This window comes from Monodelphis domestica, chromosome 4 (assembly GCF_027887165.1).
Source record: "Monodelphis domestica isolate mMonDom1 chromosome 4, mMonDom1.pri, whole genome shotgun sequence".
NCBI lineage: Eukaryota > Metazoa > Chordata > Mammalia > Didelphimorphia > Didelphidae > Monodelphis > Monodelphis domestica.
Window position 1 is genome coordinate 161,504,690 of NC_077230.1, and position 16,920 is coordinate 161,521,609.

Sequence of the window (16,920 nt, forward strand, 5' to 3'; positions counted from 1 at the left end):
TTCATGCATTTGGAGTTCTAATTTCATGCCACCTTACCTTTCCAATCTAATTAGAATGAATGCATAGTTTTTCAAGGGGACTTATTTGAAGAATTCTATGTATTTACATATATAAGAACGATATGTATATTATAAGTTTGGGTGTTTCTTTTTAAGATTAAAAAATTTCCTCTGCAACACTCAGAGAAAAAAAGAACTCTATAGTACTATAAGATTTAGCATTACTAGGTCAAATTCCTTTTATGATGATGAAATATGCTTTATCATTTATTTTTAAGACTTACTAAAATTCATATGACTATCACTATATGACAGTTATAAGGCAAGATGGTTTAGTGGAAATAACACTGAATTTTGAGTTGAAAAACTTGAATTCAAGTTCTGATTCTTTAATTTCCTTGTGATAGGACAAGTATTTTTGAATTTCATTTTCTTTAGCTTTACAATGAGAACAATAATACTCCAATCAATGAGTAAACACTTAAGCACCTCTTATGTGTCAGCCTCTAGGATAGAAACTAGAGATAAAATGACAAAAAGAAAAAGGAATTCCTTTCTACAGGGAGCTTATATTCTATTAAGAGGGGCAACACACATACATATATAAGTATTGGCAAATGTGTCTAATTCTCTCTATCCTTAAAAAAAAGTTATTCTACCAACCCCTTAAGCTATCATCCTGTATCTCTCCTCCTTTCTCAACTAAATTCATAGAGTAACTTGTCTACACTCACTGTCTTTATTCTTCTCACTACTCTACACATCTTAGTTACATACCCCTTCACTTAACTTATTCTCCAAAGTTTCCTGTGATCTTGTTGTCAAATATGATGGCATTTTCTCAGCCCTCACCCTTCTTGACTTTCCTTTAACATGTTAACTGCTCTGGTTGACCTCTTCTCTTTGATACTGAGATGCTGTTCTCATGTGATTATTTTCCCAACTATCTTAGTTGTCTTTGTTAAATCAACATTCACTACTTACATTCATAACTTGTGGATATACTTCAGAGTTCTATCCAAGGTCCCATCTATCTCTACACCTTCTCACTTGATTTCATTAGATCCAATGGATTTAATTATAATCTCTCTTTGTGTGACTCCCAGATCTGTATATCTAATCTTAGTCTTTCTCTAGAATTCTAATTCCATATCACCAGCTGCCTATTGGATATTTGAATCTGACGTCCCCATACGATCATGTCCAAAACAATGCTCATCCTATCACTTATTTCCCTTTTTCCTCAAACTTTGTTTCCTGAGTTTTCCTATAATTGTTTTCCTATAATTGTTGAGCCCAGTCACCCAATATATAACCTCATAACCTTGTGTCATCATCAACTTCTCACTCTTTCCTCTCACATCCAGTTAGTTGCCATTTATGGTTATTTGAACCCACACAACATTTTTCACAGTTGCTCATTCTCCTTCCTCATATAGCCACCACCTTTGTTCAGTTGCTCATTACCTCTTATCTGGAAAATAGCAAAAGTCTTCTGATTCATCTAACTCTTGCCTTACTCCATTCAGCAAGCCAACAACATTTGTAAGAGCCTTACTATGTGCCAGGCACTGTGCTAAGCTCTAGAAGATAGCCCCTGCTCTCGAGGAACTTACATTCTAATGGGGGAAGATAACATTTAAAATTGAACAGAAAAGCTGGGGGTGGGGAAAAGGGATTTAGATGACTGACACCAGGATATATAGAATTCATCCAGGAAAGTAAGATGTCCCACCTGGAGAAGAATACAGGCATGGTATACTTGGTGGTCCTCCTTGGAACCAAGGCTCCAGGAGGAGACTGCCAATCAGAGGAAGAAATAGTGGCAGAGGTACCTCCAATGTGTGAAGTTGATGGGGATAGTGAGCTCTCAGTGTGGACATGTGAAGAAGCTTTGGAACATCACCGAGAAAGTCCATCATCATTGGTCATTCATTCTTTGGCAGGAGAGCCCTCTTACTTCATCTTGATATTGTGTTTTGACTCCTGTCCTTTTGAAGTGCTTTTTAAAGATTGATTTGGAAGAATATTCTCAAAGTTTTGGCTTTTTTTTCTGCTGATAAGCAGCAGTCTTAGTTCTGTCCCCCTTGGTCATTCATTCTTCAGGACTGGAATATACTTCTTCCCCTTTCTGGCTCTACCTCTTTTATAATCCCAAGTTTCCTTTAAGTCTCAGTTCACAGGTCGCCTTTTACACGAAGCTTTCCCTGATCCTCCTTAGATGCTAGTAGCCTTCCTCCCCTGGCCCCCAATCACTCTAATCTTTATTTTGTGTAAACAAACATATACACACATTGCATGTTGTCTACTCTCCTAAAATGCAAATTCTTTGAGGCCAGTGACTATTTCTCTCTCTCTCTCTCTCTCTCTCTCTCTCTCTCTCTCTCTCTCTCTCTCTCTCTCTCTCTCTCTCTCTCTCTTTATTCCCAGAAACCAGCATAGTACCTGTCACAGAGCAGGTGCTTAATAAATGCTTTTTTGTATGATGCTATAAAGTGGATTCTTAGGTTACGTATGTGGTGGATTATAGAGCCTTTAAAGTTCATTCCAATTCTTGAATTCTGTGAAGGATTTTGAGTATTAATATGTTTAATAGAATATTTCTATATAGGGGTATGGAATCTCTGGTCTATCAAGGACATAGAGAGAAAGAAAAAACAAAACTATGTGTGAAAAACAACCTATTTTTGCATGCTATTCTAAAGAATTTCTGACATTTATATTAGAAATGGAGAATTAAGAATATAAAATCCTATATTAATGGCAGACCTGGCAGTGATTCTGGGTTCACAAAGTCTATGCCAGTGCCCTGAAAACATTGGTAACTTATATGGCTCTGGAGAGACCTCAAGTACCATCTTGACTACAGAGTCTGCTTTTCAGGGACCACCTTAGCTATATTGCAGAGACCTTACCAGTCTGCATGCCACTTGTTGGTGAATTCTTAGGTCATGGCAACAAATGAAACAAAAGAAAATATAAATTGGTCTTTCATCTTCAGTGCCTCCTTTCTGATCTACAGTGATAGTGGCAGACAAGGGGACATGGTTCACTAAGACTCACAGAACTTTTGTGCTTTCTATAATCTTGAGCCTAGAAATTGGTACTCTAAATGTGTCATGCTTGTCTAATGATTGAGTAGGTTCTGGAGAAATTAATTCACAACCATCTTAATATTCTGAAACAAGATTGAAGAAAGTTACATTGGAATGAAAAGATGAGCCTCCTTAGAAAAGTAAGTAAAGAGCTTGGAGTTTATTGTGTGTCCAAAGGCAACAAGGTATTTGGGATCATGATATTCCAAATAGCATGGGATATTTTGTAATCTTGTATTTCAGTGTTCATGATCACTATATCCAAAAATAGCATCATGAAGATAATTGTAGCTTATGAACCAATATCATGCAGAAAATGGAGGTAAAGATATTCTTTGAAGAAACTCCAAATTAAATGCATATATATAGTGGCTTAGTGACGTCAAATGCAAGGGTTGCAATAGATGAAGAATATGAAAAATATTAGAGACTATGGAATAGTAATGAAGAATTAAAGGTTAAAAAAAGACTACATATAAACCTTCTGCTTATGCATCCTGAATACTTTATTTGAGAGAAGAATCTTAAGGTACTCAATGTGGAAAGCACCAAATAGCATCACAAAAATGCAATTGATTATATTTTAATAGGTAAAAATGACTGTTATTGATTAGGGGAGCCACTCTTTTATTTTATTTTTTTTTTATTTTTATTTTTTTTCTTTTTTTTTTAAAATTTTTTTAATATATTTTATTTGATCATTTCCAAGCATTATTCGTTAAAGACATAGATCATTTTCTTTTCCTCCCCCCCACCCCCCATAGCCGACGCGTAAGTCCACTGGGCATTAGATGTTTTCTTGATTTGAACCCATTGCTTTGTTGATAGTATTTGCATTAGAGTGTTCATTTAAAGTCTATCCTCTGTCATGTCCCCTCAACCTCTGTATTCAGGCAGTTGCTTTTTCTCGGTGTTTCCACTCCCACTCCCATAGTTTATCCTTTGCTTATGAATGGTGTTTTTTTTTCTCCTGGATCCCTGAAAGTTGTTCAGGGACATTACACCGCCCCTAATGGAGAAGTCCATTACGTTCGATTATACCACAGTGTATTAGTCTCTGTGTACAATGTTCTCCTGGTTCTGCTCCTCTCGCTCTGCATCACTTCCTGGAGGTTGTTCCAGTCTCCATGGAACTTCTCCACTTTATTATTCCTTTGAGCACAATAGTATTCCATCACCAACATATACCACAGTTTGTTCAGCCATTCCCCAATTGATGGGCATCCCCTCGTTTTCCAGTTTTGGGCCACCACAAAGAGTGCAGCTATGAATATTTTTGTACAAGTCTTTGTGTCCATTATCTCTTTGGGGTACAGACCCAGCAGTGCTATGGCTGGGTCAAAGGGTAGATATTCCTTTGTCGCCCTTTGGGCATAGTTCCAAATTGCCCTCCAGAATGGTTGGATCAGTTCACAACTCCACCAGCAATGAATTAATGTCCCTACTTTGCCACATCCCCTCCAGCATTCATTACTTTCCTTTGCTGTTATGTTAGCCAGTCTGCTAGGTGTGAGGTGATACCTCAGAGTTGTTTTGATTTGCATCTCTCTGATTATAAGAGATGTAGAACACTTCTTCATGTGCTTGTTAATAGTTTTGATTTCTTTATCTGAGAACTGCCTATCCATTTCCCTTGCCCATTTATCAATTGGAGAATGGCTTGATTTTTTGTACAATTGATTTAGCTCATTATAAATATGAGTAATTAAACCTTTGTCAGAGGTTTCTATGAAGATTTTTTCCCAATTTGTTGTTTCCCTTCTGATTTTAGTTATATTGGTTTTGTTTGTACAAAAGCTTTTTAGTTTGATGTAGTCAAAATTATTTATTTTACATTTTGTGATTCTTTCTATATCTTGCTTGGTTTTAAAGCCTTTCCCCTCCCAAAGGTCTGACATGTATACTATTCTGTGTTTACCCAATTTACTTATGGTTTCCTTCTTTATGTTTAAGTCACTCACCCATTTTGAATTTATCTTGGTGTAGGGTGTGAGGTGTTGATCTATTCCTAGTCTCTCCCACACTGTCTTCCAATTTTCCCAGCAGTTTTTATCGAATAGTGGATTTTTGTCCCAAAAGCTGGGATCTTTGGGTTTATCGTATACTGTCTTGCTGAGGTCGTTTTCCCCCAGTCTATTCCACTGATCTTCCTTTCTGTTTCTTAGCCAGTACCAAATTGTTTTGATGACTGCTGCTTTGTAATATAGTTTGAGGTCTGGGACTGCAAAGCCCCCATCATATGTGTTTTTTTTCATTATTTCCCTGGATATCCTTGATCTTTTGTTCTTCCAAATGAACTTTGTTATGGTTTTTTCTAAATCAGTGAAGAAGTATTTTGGTAGTTCAATGGGTATGGCACTAAATAGATAAATAAGTTTGGGTAGGATGGTCATTTTTATTATATTGGCTCGTCCTATCCATGAGCAGTTAATGTTTTTCCAATTGTTCAAGTCTAGTTTTAGTTGTGTGGCGAGTGTTTTGTAGTTGTGTTCATATAGTTCCTGTGTTTGTCTTGGGAGATAGATTCCTAGGTATTTTATTTTGTCTAAGGTGATTTTGAATGGGATTTCTCTTTCTAGTTCTTGCTGCTGAGCTGTGTTGGAGATATATAGAAAAGCTGATGATTTATGTGGGTTTATTTTGTATCCTGCAACTTTGCTAAAGTTGTTGATTATTTCAATTAGCTTTTTGGTTGAATCTCTAGGATTCTTTAAGTAGACCATCATGTCATCCGCAAAGAGTGATAACTTGGTCTCCTCCTTGCCTATTCTGATGCCTTCAATTTCTTTATCTTCTCTAATTGCTACTGCTAGTGTTTCTAGTACAATGTCAAATAGTAGAGGTGATAATGGGCATCCTTGTTTCACTCCTGATCTTATTGGGAATGCATCTAGTTTATCCCCATTGCAGATGATATTAGCTGTTGGTTTTAGATATATACTGTTTATTATTTTTAGGAATGACCCTTCTATTCCTATGCTTTCTAGTGTTTTTAATAGGAATGGGTGTTGTATTTTATCAAAGGCTTTTTCTGCATCTATTGAGATAATCATGTGGTTCTTGCTAGTTTGCTTGTTGATGTGGTCGATTATGTGGATGGTTTTCCTAATGTTGAACCAGCCCTGCATCCCTGGTATGAATCCTACTTGATCATGGTGAATGATCCTTCTGATCACTTGCTGGAGTCTTTTTGCTAGTATCCTATTTAAAATTTTTGCATCTATATTCATTAGGGAGATTGGTCTATAGTTTTCTTTCTCTGTTTTTGACCTGCCTGGTTTTGGAATCAGTACCATGTTTGTGTCGTAAAAGGAGTTTGGTAGAACTCCCTCTTTGCTTATTATGTCAAATAGTTTGTATAGTATTGGGGTTAACTGTTCTCTGAATGTTTGATAGAATTCACAGGTGAATCCATCAGGCCCTGGGGATTTTTTCTTAGGAAGTTCTTTGATGGCTTGATGGATTTCAATTTCTGATATGGGATTATTTAAGAATTCTATTTCCTCTTCTGTTAGTCTAGGCAGTTTGTATTTTTGTATATATTCATCCATTTCTCCTAAATTGGTGTATTTATTGCCATATAATTGGGCAAAGTAATTTCTAATGATTGCCTTAATTTCCTCCTCATTGGAGGTGCTGTCCCCCTTTTCATCTTTAATGCTGTGAATTTGCTTTTCTTCCTTCCTTTTTTTAATTAGATTGACCAGTACTTTGTCTATTTTGTTTGTTTTTTCAAAGTACCAGCTTCTTGTCTTATTTATTAAATCAATAGTTCTATCACTTTCGATTTTATTAATTTCTCCCTTAATTTTTAGGATTTCTAATTTGGTTTTCTGCTGGGGGTTTTTAATTTGATCGCTTTCGAGTTTTTTCAATTGCATTTCCAATTGATTGATCTCTGCTCTCCCTTGTTTGTTAATATGAGCTTTCAGGGATATGAATTTGCCTCTGATTACCGCTTTGGCTGCATCCCAAAAGGTTTGAAAGGATGTTTCGCCATTGTCATTTTCCTTGATGAAATTATTAATTGTTTCTATGATTTCTTCTTTAGCTAAACGGTTTTGGAGTATCATATTGTTTAATTTCCAATTGGTTTTAGATTTGGTTTTCCATGTACCATTACTAATCATTATTTTTATTGCCTTGTGATCTGAGAAGGCTGCATTCATTATTTCTGCTTTTTTGCATTTGTGTGCTATGTTTCTGTGACCTAATGTATGGTCAATTTTTGTGAATGTGCCATGTGGTGCTGAGAAGAAGGTGTATTCCTTTTTATCCCTATTTATTTTTCTCCATATGTCTATTAATTCTAATTTTTCTAAGATTTCATTCACTTCTTTTACCTCTTTCTTATTTATTTTTTGATTTGATTTATCTAAATTTGATAATGGTTGGTTTAAGTCTCCCACTAGTATGGTTTTATTGTCTATTTCTTCCTTCAATTCTCCTAGTTTCTCCATTAGAAATTTGGGTGCTATATTATTTGGTGCATACATGTTGATTAATGATATTTCCTCATTGTCTAGAGTCCCTTTTAACAAAATATAATTACCTTCCCTATCCCTTTTGATCAGGTCTATTTTTGCATTGGCTTTATCAGATATCATGATTACCACTCCTGCCTTCTTTCTATCAGTTGAGGCCCAGAAGGTCTTACTCCATCCTTTAATTCTGACCTTGTGGGTGTCAACCCGCCTCATGTGTGTTTCTTGAAGACAACATATGGTAGGGTTTTGGATTCTAATCCATTCAGCTATTCGTCTACGTTTTATGGGTGAGTTCATCCCATTCACGTTCAAAGTTATGATTGTCATTTGTGGACTCCCTGGCATTTTGATTGCCTTCCCTAATGCTAACCTTTTCTTCTTCGGCTCTACCTTTTAGTCCAGTGATTTACTTTGAATCAGTCCCCCTTGTCCCCTCCCTTGATGTTTCCCTTTTTAGTCCCTCCCTTTTTGTTCCCTCCCCCTCCCCCCTCTCTTTCCCTCCCTTTTTGTTCTCCCTCTCCCCCTCCCCCCCTTGGTTTTCCCTTCTCCTTACCCTTGTTGGGTAAGATAGAATTCAAGATCCCAATGGATCTGGATGTTTTTCCCTCTCAGAGTTGATTTCCCTGAGATTGAGGTTTAAGTAAACCCCCCCCCCCCTCTTCCTCTCCTTCTTATAGGAGTTTTCTTCCCCTCCCCTTCCCCTGTGAATCTTTGTGTGAGAACCATTATTCTATTTGGTCTTTCTTTACCCCCTATTTATACATTACATTTTCCCCACATATTAGTATACATAGGTTGATATAAATGTAGTCCTTATAGAAGAGAGTTTGAGTAAAAGAAGATAACATTTTTCCCCTTTCCTTAATATTTACCTTTTCAGGTATTCCTTGCTCTTTGATTTTCGGTATCAAACTTTCCACAGAGCTCTGGTCTTTTCTTTGCAAAAAGTTGGAAGTCTTCTATTTTGTTGAATGCCCATACTTTCCCTTGGAAGTATATAGTCAGTTTTGCTGGGTAGCTGATTCTTGGTTGGAGACCCAGCTCTCTTGCCTTTCTGAAGATCATGTTCCATGCCTTACGATCATTCAGCGTAGAACTTGCAAGGTCTTGGGTGACCCTGATTGGCATTCCTTTATATCTAAATTGTCTTTTTCTGGCTTCCTGTTGGATTTTTTCTTTTGTTTGATAGCTTTGGAATTTGGCAATTACATTCCTGGGAGTTGTCTTTTGGGGGTTTAGTGTAGAAGGTGTTCTGTGAGCTCTGTCAGTGGCTGTATTGCCCCCTTGTTCTAGAATCTCTGGGCAATTTTCTTTGATTATATCTTGTATCACCATGTCCAGTTTGGTGTTTATTTCTGGCTTTTCTGGGAGTCCAATTATTCTTAAATTTTCTCTTCTCCCCCTGTTTTCCAGATCTATCACCTTGTCGGTGAGATATTTTATGTTCTCTTCTAATTTCTTGGTGTTTTGGCTTTGCTTTATTAGTTCTTGCTTTAAAGCCTGGTTTTCTTTTACAGTTTGGTCAAACTGGTTTTGTAGATGCGTGAATTTCTTTTGCATCATTTCCCACTTTTCCTCCCAGAGGGCTTCCATCTTTTTGGTCCTTTCTGATTCAAATTCTTCATGGGTTTGTGGAGAGTTTCTATTTCCTTTGGAAGATTTTGGAGAATTTTCTTGTATATCTTCTTCTATCTGCTCTGTATTTTGTATTTTGGCTCCATAGAATGTGTCCAGAGTCGCCCCTTTCTTCTTATTTTTCTTGGTATTTTGGGGCTTCTGTGGTTCTGTGGAGTTTGCCATTTCTGAATGTGGAGGATTAGTTTTTCTTGCCTCTGTCTGGTGTTCAGAGGCAGTCCTGGGCAGATGGTTCTATGAGCTTTCCCTGGGTTAAACTGAATATGCCTCACTGGAACTGGAATGGAAGGGTCGGACCACGAGGCCACACTCTCCCCCTGGCTCGATTTCCGGAAGTTGCCTTCAGAATCCCTGGCCGTGAGGCTGTTTCCTCGGCCTGCGGGGGGATGGGCTGCCGCTTCCCCAAGCTCCGAGAGCACAGACTTTCACTGAGACTTGGATAGCAGGATCCAGCCTGTGAGGCTGTCTTGCCCGCCCTGAGGGTTGCTGTTGTTTTGACCAGCTCTCTGCAGCGGAGGCCCCAGGCAGTAACTTTCACCCGGACCCGACAGGCTCTTTGCAGCGGAAGCCCCAGGCAGTAACTTTCACCCGGACTGGGACTTGGGTAGAAGACCCTGAGGGTTGTTGTTCCTCAGACCCTGCTCTCTGAGCCCGGCGCGGCTGCCGCTTCCGGGAGCCTTGGACTCTGCGCTCCTACCCCTGAGGTCCGAGGGATCTCGGGTTCTGGCTTTTAAGGGGAGCCGTACCTTTTGAACCGGGTCCAGGTCCAGGAGGAGGGTTCCCAGGGTCTGTGCTGTTGATCGTTTTGAATTTCGGCGCCTTAGGAGCTTCTAGTTTGAGATCGGTCGGGAAGGGTTTTCCGGAGATCTGAACTTCAGCTTTCTCTAAGCCGCCATCTTAACCGGAAGTCTAGGGGAGCCACTCTTGAAACAGCTATCTGTGAATTGTCGAAGAACAATTTGTCAAAGGTTAGAATAAGTGCCAAGGTAAAAGAAAATATAATGAGAAAAAGCTAGCATTGGGGGCAGCTAGATGACTCAGGAAATTGAGAGCTAGGCCTATCGATGGGAGATCCCGGGTCCAAATACGGCCTCCCATGCTTCCTAGCTGTGTGACCCTAGGCAAGTCACTTAATCCCAATTACCCTAGCCCTTACTACTTTTCTGCCTTGGAATCAACATAGAGTATTGATTCTAAGGTGGAAATTAAAAGTTAAAATAAAAGAAAGCTATAGAATTTAATTAAAACAACTCATAATACAACTTATTTAAGCAAGTTCTTGATTAGAAGTGAAATATGGAAGGAAGAAATAAAAAAGACACTGGTTATTATAGTTTCATAAGAAACTCAATGTAAATCAGTTGCCATAATGAGGAAAACCAAAAGAACCTGAAATAACTTATTTAGCAAACACTGGACTTGATAAGTGGAGAAAAAGAGCATCCAAGGGCAGTCAGTACTGGTTTAGAATATAATTTTATACAGAATTTTGCTGAGAAACATGGTGGAAGACTATAAAATGCATTGCCTCATAAAACAGAGAGAAGCACTGGAGGGTAAAGCCAGTTAAAGCTTTATGAGGGACCCAATTCAGTATTTATTCTGAGGATATTTAAAGATGAAGTTGGAAGGAACATACCACATAGACAAAAGATGGAAATCATCTGTAGACATTTTCTTCATAAACTCATTTCACCAGCAAGGAAAGTGGAGATATCACACTTAGATTCTAACATCACAGTTCTGAATGTATTTTTATAGGAGGTAGAAATGTCACTGAGGAGAATAAAGATGGAAAAAGCAACTGGATTAGAACAAGTATGCACAAAAGAGATTCGTGAGAGCATTGCCTCGAGAGATATTGCTCTGGTGAGGATATTGAAGGATCAGAAAGTATCAGAGAGAAAGCGACAAAGGCATAGAAAAGAAATTTTGTCCAGCTATTCTGAAAAACAATTTGGAGTTATAGTCAAAAAGCTATTAAATTGTACATACCATTTGACCCAGAGGTAACACAACTAAGCTAGAGACATTAAAGGAAGAAAAAGACATCAGTACAAAAAAATTATGTAGCAGCTTTTTTTCATGGCAACAAATTAGAAACTGAAGGGGCTCCTGCTCATCAGCCTGGAAATAGCTGAACAAATTATGGTATATAAGTGTGATGGTATGCTGTTTTGCTGTATGAAATTATGAAGGGGATATTTTCAGAAAAACCTGGGAAGACTTTTATGAACTGATACATCACAAAGGAAGCAGAAATAGGAAATTAATTTATACAATAACAACAATATTGTTTAAAAAAAAATTGAAAGACTTAGGGACTGATCGACACCATGACTAACCATAATTCCAGTGGACTAACCATGAAACAGACTACCTACTTCCTAATAGAGAAGTGATTGGCTAGAGTAGAAATTGAAATTTTTTTTTTTTTTGTGGAGAAGGGCCAGTGTGGAAATTTGTTTTGTTTGAACTCTACATGTTTATAACAGAAGTTTTGTTTTTCTTTTTGTCTCAGTAGAGAAGGGAGGAAGGAATAGTAAAATATTTCATTCCACTTATATGAATGAAAAGGGTAGACTGGGTCATATGGCAAGAAAAAAAGAATACCAGTTGAATGCTCAATGTACTCCATTGATATCTTTGTGATATAAAGAAATCGTGCAGAAGGCCATTGGATGAATATTTTACTGCAAACTTAAGGGGGGAGCATGAACAAGAATGGAGTAGTATGGGCAGACATGGATAGGTCATAAGTCAGCCTTATATCAGTGAGCTCATAGATTCCTTTAAGTAGTTGATTAAAAAATATAGACCATCCTGATGGTTTGACTTCTTTGGTTCCTGTCCTAAGATTCCTATAGAGTGGAGACTATGTTGTGTTTTTCACAACTATAGACTTAAGGGAGGTATCACTTTGTGATACTTAATTCATGAACTGGTTGTTAGAAATACATTTAATTCATGAACTTAGAAGTTCTCTACTTTTAACATATATATGCTAAGAGTAGAGAAATATATATATGAATGAGAGAGAGAGAGAGAGTGAGAGAGAGTGTTTTGGTCTAAATAGTATTGGCATGCTGCTTTGTTTAAAATACAGGTTATTTGACTTTTAAATTAGTAGGACACATTAGCATGCAAATCATTAAATATCAAGTGGAATAACCCAGTTTTTAGAAAAATTGCTATATGTTTCTTAAGACAGTCTCAAGACTTAAGTAAAAGATTCAAAACCAATCATTATAAATGGGGCTATGACTAAGAGGAGAAGAATCTGTAAAGAAGCTGAACACTGACCAAAGAATAATTTTATGCCCTTTGGGAGTAGACTGTAGGTAACATGGTAGATTTTTCACCATTCTTCTATAGCCATTATCATTGCTTTTGAATAACAAAAAAAGATGCTGACTAGATTCTAGCATTTTATCTAAAGTGTTTCTGATATAGAATTTAATATCTTGGTTGACTTAGAATACCAAGGTGGTATCCATGCTTACTAATCACAGAAATATTGCTATAGTTCTTTATTTTATTTTTTTTTAGGATGAGAAATTTTATTAGTTATATAGAAAGTCTACTAGTCAATTTGTGTCAAAGTAATATATCATAGGGATGTTGATACACTGAAATGACAACAATATCTTGCAATACTAAATTTGAACATTCTTGATTGCCAGGATTTTACAATTCCTGGAGATCACCTAAGTGATTGGTTTTACCATAGAACAATATGTCCTCTCACCTAATACCTTGGTTCTAAATAATTCCATACTTTAATCATCCTCATTAAATATATAATTCCATGCTATAATATAATTCCAATAGAATATAATTCCATGTAATATAATCATCCTCTCAAACTCTCCATTAGATTACTATACTATTTGTATTGTATATTATTTTAAGATTATATTTAGGAAAAATAAGTAATATAGGTTTTTTTAGAGCCTCTAAGAAGTGTAGGATTTAGGTTAGGTTAGAAAGCAGAAGCTATGTAAAAGACCTGAGGGATTTCAGTGGACTGAAAATTCAACATGATTCAATAGTACAGAGAGATGATCACAAAAGTTAATATGATCTCTGACTAAATCAATAGAACTATAAGATCTAGAATGAGGAAAGTGATAATCATACCATGGTTTCTGACTCACATCATATCACCTTCATTTCTAGACAAACAGACAGAGACACATGTGTATGTACATATATGTATATTTAGCATTTTAGGAGAATCATTAACAAATAGGGAGAATGGCAGCAAAGAATGGCTAGCGTGGGTAAGGGGTCTCAAATGCATGTTATTTGTGGATTGATTGAAATAACTAGAGTTGTTTAGCCTGGGAAAGAGATCAGCAAACATATAATGGATTATCATATAGAAGGGTTATTTATTATTCTTGGTCCTTAGAGGGCAGACCTAAGACCAATGGGTATAAATTACTTTTTTTTTACTTTTTAAACATTATTTTATTTGGTTATTTACAAACATTATTCATTGGAAACAGTGATCATTATCTTTTCCTCCCCCCGCCCCCTCCCACCACTTCTCCCATAGCCGGCACACAATTCCACTGGGTTTCACATGCGTTCTTGGTTCGAACCCATTTTCATGTTGTTGGTATTTGCACGAGAGTGTTCATTTAGAGTCTCTCCTCAGTCATTTCCTCTCAGCCCCTGTAGTCAAGCAGTTGCTTTTCATCGGTGTTTTTACTCCCACAGTTTATCCTCTGCTTGTGGATAGTGTTTTTTAGATCCCTGCAGATTGTTCAGGGACATTGCATTGTCCCTAGTGGAGGAGTCCATTAGTTATTTATTTTTTATGCATGTGGGTCTAAGAAAATATGTTAAAGGCAAAGAAGGCAAAAGCTCCTGTTGTATTTGAAAACAGTAACTGGAAGAATACATAATTTAGACAGTGACAGAAGAGAGTCTATCAATAGGCATTTGGACAGATACACGAATGAGGGCCTTTTTTGATCTGACATCTCAAATAATTGACTGAATAATGACTATACTTTGCTACAACTTAAAGTGATTAGTAAAAAGCACTTTGGAGTTGGATTTTTATGGGCAATTAGCAAATTTTGTTTTATCTTCTGAATTAGTATTCATCTTAGATATTTCATTTAACTGATGTTGTTCAAACTGTACTTCCCTGAAAGAGCTTTAAAGAGTAATTAGGAATTAAAAATTTAATTAAAAAATCACCTCCTCTTTGCTGATGAACAGTGTGGTTTACTCCTTCTTACATTATTCTGAAGTGAGACCAAAGACATCATATATTAGGCATAGCTTACTGTGCAATGGCTTAAGAACCCATGGGATTCTTCAGATCTTTGAAGGAATACTGAAGAAATAAAAGCTATTCAAGTAATCTTGAGGAACTACAATAAAATAAATTTTAGGTATATTTAATAACAAGATACATAATACATATTTTAGTAGTTCTGCTTATTATGTATGAGTTAAATATTTTTGACTTTTATTAGAGGAAAGGAATGGAGTAATTGTGATCGTCTGATAATAGTAATAAATCCTGGCTACTGCCCTTGGTCAGGCTGACCATTCATACAACAAGAAGTTGTAAAGAAAATAGTTCTTTGAGAAATGTGTTCCTTTCACTAAAAGGATGAGGGACTATGTGGAACATTGCTTATACTGTCCAGTGTGGTCACTTTTTGTTGCAAAGGAATATTTCTTGAGACTATTGGGGTAGAATATATCTGGAAATGATGAATGTAAAAACAAAGTAAATCAATAAAATGTATTATTTTTAAAATGAAATAAAAAGAAACTTTTTTTTCTTTGTGTGTTGTAGAAACCAGAATATGTTTATAATTTTACACTTAATTTTTCAACTTCCTGTGGATAGTATCTTAATACTTTTTGTGTCATGAGATACTTTTGGCAGTTTGATTAAGCTTGTGAACCTCCTACTCAGAATAATATTATTTAAATGAATAAAACAAAATACATATTTTAATTTCAACCTAATTGGTTTATTTTTGTAATCCTATCAAAATATTAAATTTATAGACCTAGGTTAAGAACCCTTGTTTTAGTTTTAAAGAAAAAATTGGAATGTCATATTTTTATGGTATATTAAACTTTTTAAATTATATAAATTAAGTGAAAACTATAATGTATTTCAAATTCCTTTTAAAAAATGGTAGAGCTCAGTTCTTACCATGACTGCAAAACTTTGCAAAACAAAGCTTCTTTCCATTGCTGATGTGTGAAACAGATTTGTTTTGAATAAGTACTTTCTAGTTAGAGATGAGTAAAGCTGGAGGCATTCGAATATCTGGGGCCTTTTTAGCTGTTCTCTCTCCCCCCCCTCCCCCATGAAAAAGATTTTTAAGAAAGTGTATAAAGCATACCAGTGTTTCCCTCTCTCTCCCTCTCTCTCTTTTGACATGACCTAATTTATGTTCATGTGGTCAGATAACCAAAAATAGTTTCACTAGATTCATGTTTTCCTTATTTGAGACCATTGACAAGAGAACCAATTGCTTAAGGTTCACAGGATCATTGATGTTGAGCTGGAAGACACTATAAGAGTTTTCTTGTTTAGCTTCCTCATTTACAAATGAGGAAACTAAATAATTCAGACAAATTAAATGATTTGTCCAAAGTCACTAAAGTAGTGGCGGACACCAAATTTTAACTCAAGCCCTCTAACTCCAAATCCAGTAGCCTTTAATACTGTACCATGATGCTTTCCAAAATTACAAAGACAGTTACTTTGGCAGTCAGGACATCACAATGGCCAGTTGGTTAACTGAATACATTGGTGAAACCAGTTGTCTGCATCATGTAGACAGAGCACCCACCATTTTGCTCATTATCTTGGTAATGATCTCAAAAGTCGCCTCATGATAGATTTCCCAGTGGCTTTTTCTTTTCTTTCCTGGTCTTGTGTCCTAATGTCCAAAATGTCTCCCTGTGATTGTCCTCTGCTGAATGCTGTAGCATAGGGAAAAAAGGTTTTGCCCCACACTGCCAAAATTTAGAAGGCACTGATAGCATTTATATTCATTCTCTAGGTAGAACCAAGCTTAGGACTTCATTAATAGGAAGAATTAATTAAAGCATGATGGCACCAGATGGCATGTGCCTGATTCTTTCATCCCCACAGCAGCTGAACCTCAATGGAGCTCCTTCCCAGCCCCATCCTTTTGTTTATTATTTTGGTAGTGATTCTGAAGTGACCTCATGATTGACGTCCCAGTGGCTTTCTCTTTTCTTCCCAGGTCTTGTGTCCTAATGTTCAAAGTGTGTCTCTGTGAGTCTCTTCTGCTGAATTAAATTGGTCTAAAAAGTTTTTTTGAAGGTGCCTTTCTTGATAGTTGTGGTATTTGCTTATACTTCCTGAGTTACATGTTATGACCTGACAGATAAATAAAGCTAACATTTTCCTTTGAAGTTGGTGGTTTTAGCACTGTGTAAACCTAGACTAAATATTTAAAAAATTTTAAAAAATCATTTAAAATAAGGATATTTGTGTTGCTTTAACATCAAAAACCTTGTGACTAAGAAGTACAACTTAATAATATCCCCCATTAATATAGTGCTTTATGGTTTATGAAGTGTTTTCTACATCACAATCCCTTGAAATACATAGTATAAGTATTATTACCCCCCCCCCCATTTCAGAGACAGAAAAACTAAGGTTCATGAAGATAAAATGACTTGCT

General features: G+C 36.5%; 1 protein-coding gene across 12 annotated transcripts in view; it reads left to right on the forward strand.

Moving 5' to 3' along the window:
* GPD2 (glycerol-3-phosphate dehydrogenase 2) overlaps positions 1 to 16,920 on the forward strand; it is a 205,853-nt gene that overhangs the window by 89,563 nt on the left and 99,370 nt on the right. The window lies entirely within an intron of this gene.